Source organism: Nicotiana tabacum, chromosome 14 (assembly GCF_000715075.1).
Source record: "Nicotiana tabacum cultivar K326 chromosome 14, ASM71507v2, whole genome shotgun sequence".
Classification (NCBI taxonomy): domain Eukaryota; kingdom Viridiplantae; phylum Streptophyta; class Magnoliopsida; order Solanales; family Solanaceae; genus Nicotiana; species Nicotiana tabacum.
The window spans coordinates 99,635,927-99,642,281 of NC_134093.1; the positions used below are offsets into that span (position 1 = coordinate 99,635,927).

The following is a 6,355-nucleotide window of genomic DNA, read 5'->3' on the forward strand; positions in this document are numbered from 1 at the left end:
GGGCTTGGGCCACAGTCTACTAGATGCAGGAGCAACTGCACAGATAGCCATTCTCAGGAACATTGTTTCGAGATTAGCCGGTATTTATGTTGTCCTGAAATTTTAAACTAAAAAAAATAATTCAGGATATTTTTGTCCTGAAAAACTGAAATTTAGTATGACTAGTTAATTTCTAAATAACAGCCCTTTAGAGTGGCTATCTGGTGTTATTTCTACTAGAATGCGGTGGACTCGCTTTGCAAGTGCATAGATAGTTATTCTCAAAGATGCTATTTAGATATTAGTCAATACTTATTTTGTCCTGAAATTTTAAAGTAAAAATCTTAACTTCAGGACAACTGGGATATTTTTTTCTTGAAAATTAAACTGAAAAATCAAAATTCAAGAAATACTGCTAATTTCTAAAGAAAAACACTTTAGAGTGGTTACCTGGTGTCATTTTCACCCATTGTTTGGATATGGAAATTCGCAAAAATAGGATAATTTCGTGAAAACAACACGGACTAACCAGTTTTCGGACTGATAATTGAAAAATAGCCAACGTTTGCAAAGTCATTGAAAAATAGTCATTATTTTGCTGCAACACGAAAAGTTCCAGCATAATATATTGGGGATTGATACACATGTGTATGAACTTCCAGTATATTATGCTAGAACTCCACCATACGGAAAGTTCCAGCATAATATACTGGAGATTAGAGCACATGTGTATGAACTCCCACCATAATATGCTTGACAGGTATATTATACTGGAACTCCAGTAAATTATACTTGAACTCGAATATATTATGCTAGAACTCCAGTATATCATGCTGGAAGTTAACATGTAAAAAATTCGAACTCTAGTATATTATGCTGAATATTTTCGGATTTTAAATAGTGTTTTTGTTCAGACTTATCTTTACACGAAAAGTGGCTAAATTTCTATTACTTTTGATATCGTGGTTATTTTTCAATTACCACTTGTAAATCTGACTATTTTTGTATTTTACCTGATAATTTCAATACACTGTTTTCTGTCTGAAGTTTTAGAAAAATAGCATGCAATAGAAAGAATTAAAAAGTACACTCTTTCAATTGTTTGTAAGTTTTGACAAATGGCCAAATCATTGTTTGTAAGTTTTGAGAGATAGCCAAATCATGATATTGAATTGGTCACAAATTTTGCCATATGGCATTGTAACACCAAATTTTCGCATCGAGAAAACTAAATAATCAAGACTATAAAATTGCGTAATAAATGTAGTAATTGTCTTCAATAAATATTGAGTGTTACAATGTCTATGACGTCCCTCTGATTCTTCAAGAATGTAAAGTATTTCAACGAGCTTGACTTTGATTCGATTCAAAGGCTTGTAAAGCTTGGTCTTGAATCTCCTTCTTGAACATGAATTTGGATTTGATCACGAACAAGTAATTTGATCTTGAATGCCTTGGTATTTGATTTGGCTTCGTTCTTTGTCTTGAACTTGAACCTGTAGCTTGTAGAGAAATCTTGTTCAAGCTTTGAAATCCAACAAGGAGATATCACAAAATCTTCACCGAAGAGGTAAGGCTCTAACCCCTAGTCTTCAGTTTTGAGTTTGGGTAAAGATGGGTGATTGTGAGTGTGATTCTTGGAAGTGAGAGTATTAGTTATACATGTTTGTACCAATAAGGTTGTGGGAATATTGTTGAGTTCAGATGGGTAAAGATTGGATTGAAAATGATAGAAATCTTCAAAGACTTTAATTGAGGATTTGAAAGGCAATCGATGTCGGAATTCAATAATTTTTGTATGGTTGAACTCGTATCGGAATGGGTATTCGGATTTGGTGAGTTTTTTTGGGATTCGAGATGTGGGTCCCACTGTCATTTTCGGATTTTAATTCGGAAAAATTATAATTTCATATGGAATTAGTTCCTACGATTCATGCTGAGTATGTTGAATTGTTTGTGATTAGATTTGAAGCTTTAGGACACGAATTCGCGAGGCAAAGGTGTATTGGAATCTTGAAATTGGTCGTGAAGCAAGATAAGTGTCATGGTTAACCTTGATTTGAGGGAATAGAACCCTTAAATTATTTGTTAAGAGAATTTCATGTGTAATGACGTATAGGCGAGGTGATGAGTGCCTATACGTCGTCAAATTAATTATTTGCATAATTACTTGAAAAAATATAAATTATTTTAAATCATGAATTAATTATTATATTAATTGTTTATCTCACATTCCTTGCTCAATATCATGTCTTGAATCCATACTATAATTATTACATACTTATTGATTTATGTGACTTAATTGCTACTTGACATTTCGCATACTAATTATTAAAATGTCTATTTCATACTTAATTCCCACAACTAATTGCTACTTGTCATTACTTGTTTCCTAAATAAATTATAATAATTGTATGCTTTGTTGCCTAATAATTTCTTATTAAATATGGTATTTATTGGAGTATTTTTACATTTAAGAGTTGTTTAATTATATTGTTGGAGCGGGTTGCACACTGCAACGGATTTATTTTTAAGTTTATATTATTGGAGCGGGTTGCATGCCGCAACGGAATTTAATTGAAAGATTATATTATTCGATCGGGTTGCACGCCGCAACATATTTATTTTTAAGTTTATATTGTTGGAGCGGGTTGCACGCCGCAACGGAATTTAATTGAAAGATTATATTGTTCGATCGGGTTGCACAACGCAACGGATTTTATTTTAAGTTTATATTGTTGGAGCGGGTTGCACGCCGCAACGTATATAAATTGAGGGATCATGACTACTGAATTCAGTGGCGAAGCTAGAAAATATTTCAAGGGTGTTCAAACTTGAACAAGAAAAAAAATTCTCAGCAAGTCGGTGCACCAAAAAATTTAAATCAAACAACGTGATATCGAGCTAAATTATAAAAATATGGGTAATAGTACGAACAATTGGATTAATCCAAACTAATATAGAGAAGCATCGAAAAGAGATTCTACTTATTACAATTGTACTCGACGAGACTTCATCTCTTGAAATGTTTTTATAATAGACTCATTAGAAACAATACTAAATACTTCTCTTTCTACATAAGGCACTATGCAACCGCTTAAAAAGTCATCATCCATTCGATTCCGCAAGTCATTCTTGATAAACTTCATTGCTGAGAAAGCTCTTTCAATGGTTGCAGTTGCAACAGGCAGAAGCAACGCAAGTTTCACTAAGAGGAATACAAGAGGATAAACTGAATGCTTCTTTGTCTTAACTAATCTTTTTGAAAGATCAGAAAGCCCATTTAGATTGGAGAACCTTTCATCAAAATCACGAACATCAATAATGTAACTCGCAAGTTGATTCTCAAGAGCACTCATCTGAAATTCATCAAAGTCATCAGGATACAATTCAGCCATCTTCATTATTTTTCTGATATCAAAACATGAAAATGAGTCAATTGGATTCAAACAAGCAACTCCATGAAGCAAATCAGTCGTCACTTCGTCAAAACGATCATTAAGTTCTTGAAGTTGCCAATCAAGAACTTTACAAAATACATCAACACGATAATGATGAAAGACAGTATAATCAGCAGGTTTTCACCGTGATCTTCCAGAGTTAACATATAGATCATCAAAATTAGGCACCAAAATATCATGCTTGATACAAAATATAGATACTTTATCAACAAACAAATCCCATTCATCATCCCTCCTTAAAGTTTGCAATCTTTTCTTTGCTACTTGAACAAGTAGCATGGCATTTGCAATATCTTGCTCTTTTTTTTTGTAAGGATACATTCAGCTCATTAGTGATTCCCAAAATATCTGTCATTAAATACAACAAGAAAGCAACCTTATATGTTTGACAAGCTTCAAGATACCCTGATGCCTTAGCTCTATCATCTAATGTACCTGCATCTTCAACAAGAGTATCAAGAACATCAACAATAGAGCCAAACATACGAATAAAATTTCTAAATGACTTGTAGTGAGATTCCCAACGAGTATCACCGGCTCTAACAAGACCAAGTTCTTGATTCAAGCCTCTACCTGTTTTTAGTTCACCCATATCTAATGCCTCTCGGAGTTTTTCGTTTTGAGAATCTCGAAATTCATCCACACGTTTAAAAAAAGCTCCCAACACATTCAAAATATTTGAAACCAATAATACAAGTTCACCTACATGAACACACTTCTTAGAAACCGCAACAAGAGTTAGTTAAAGTTGATGTGCAAAACAATGAATAGAATGAGCCGATCTACTTTCTTGTTTAATCAACTTCTTAAAACCTTTAATATCGCCTTGCATATTGCTTGCCCCATCATAACATTGTCCATGTATAGAAGATAAACTTAAAGAATGATGAACAAGTACATCGACAATTACTTTCTTTAGAGATAAAGCACTTGTCTCCCGAACATGAACAATGCCAATAAACCTCTCCATCACACTTCCTTTTTTATCGACATACCGTAAAACAATAGCCATTTGCTCTTTGCGTGACACGTCTATAGACTCATCAACTAATAAAGCAAAGTAGTCACCATTTAGATCCTCTATTATAGCCTTAATAGTTTCTATCTTACATGCGGTCACAATTTCTTTTTGAATATCTGAAGAAGTCATCTTATTATTTTTTGGAGCACGTTTCAACACAAAGGGTTTAATCTTATCATATTTATCCGCATACCATGAAAGAATTTCAATAAAATTACCCTTGTTTAATGACGTTTCACTTTTGTCATGACCGCGAAATGCAAATCCTTGATTCAAGAGAATCCTTACCACATCAACTGAAGCATTTAAGCGAAGCCAATACTCACGCTTAATTTGATCAGACTGTTTGTCAAATGCAACAATAATAGACTGTTGTTGCCGCATTAGATCATCACAATTTCTATTTGCTTTATTATGAATGCTATTTGGCAAACCAACATGTTTCTTAAAACATTCTTTTCTGTTCCAATTCCTAAATCCTTTACTCGAAAAAACATCACCACCACCGTGATGAATACTTTCGCCCTTAAATAAATAATAAGGTAAACAATATGCAGCATCGGTACTTACACTATACTGCAACCAATTAAAATCATCAAACCATATAGGATTAAAACGACACTTAAATCCAGAAAAGTCAGATTGAGGGAAGTCATGATATCGAGGTTGGCAAGGACCACCTTGAATGTATGCCCTCCTTATTTCATCGCGATGGTTTGGATGATACTCCAATATTGGAGTTCTTTCAGCTGGATCGGATTGTGGAGCAATTGTATCAATTTCTTGTCTTATAGAAGAATGCGAGGGAAAATCTGATTGATTGGCATTTTCTTCTCTGTTAGATGGATTTTGAGATGCAAAACTTATTTTTGGTACTTTGCTGTAAAATTTCAACAAGTTCATTGCAACTTCAATTCCCTGAATGTATAAAGTAGTTAAAACATATTATTCCTAAGTCCGAGACACACAAAATCAGTAAACTTTAACTATTACTCAAGGATTTACATGTCTTCCTATTTGTGCTCAAATATCTTAAGTAGACCCTTTTTAGCCACAGTACTAAACCAAAAATCAGAGAACTTTAATATTTAATAATTAATACCAAAACTCAAACTTTGAAGCAAAAAAGGAAAGGGAAAGACAAAAGTTTCTAAGTTCTAACCAGTTCAAATGTTCAATGGAGAGTGGAGACTAGATTAATGGAGATTGGAATTTTCTTGTTACATTGTAGCTTCGCCCCTGGCAGCAAGAACTTCCAAACCCAGAACTTCACTTGTCACTTCTCACTTCTCAGTTCTCACTTGCAGTAGCAGAGAGTTAGATAGATTGGAGAAGATAGAGACCAAAATCACTTGCAGTACCAAAATTACCTAGGTTTTGCAGCAGTAGGGATTTTGATTTATTTATTCCAATTTTTTGTTTTATAAATATTATTTGTTCCAGATTTTTATTTTATAAAGTTAGTCAAACAGAATTAACGACGTCATTTATTCTGTTTGTCTTTTTAAAAAATAAAAATTTGGAATGCAACAAAAATTGTGGAGAGTGAAGCTCGAACCCGCGCCCATGAGCCCTCTTGAGTCTTGACCACCCTTTGCCACTGAGCTATGATTCTTCATTGTTGCAAGGGTGTTCAATATGTATTACATGCATATAAATCTAAATTATTTTCTATATACACAGTGTTAATTTTCCGACATTTTTCGACAAAGGGTGGTCTTCGCCCCTGACTGAATTGGCTTCAATTTTTGATATGATTTACCGATCTTACTTATATTCATGTTATTATTATTATTAATGCGTATAAGTTAATGTAAGCGATCTGCCTTAGCCTCGTCACTACTTCGTCGAGGTTAGACTCGGCACTTATAGAGCACATGGGGTCGGTTGTACT

General features: G+C 33.7%; 1 pseudogene; it reads right to left on the reverse strand.

Moving 5' to 3' along the window:
- Nucleotides 1-2,969: 2,969 nt before the first annotated feature.
- On the reverse strand, nt 2,970-5,364 carry LOC107798335 (uncharacterized; annotated as a pseudogene).
- Between the last annotated feature and the right edge of the window lie 991 nt (nt 5,365-6,355).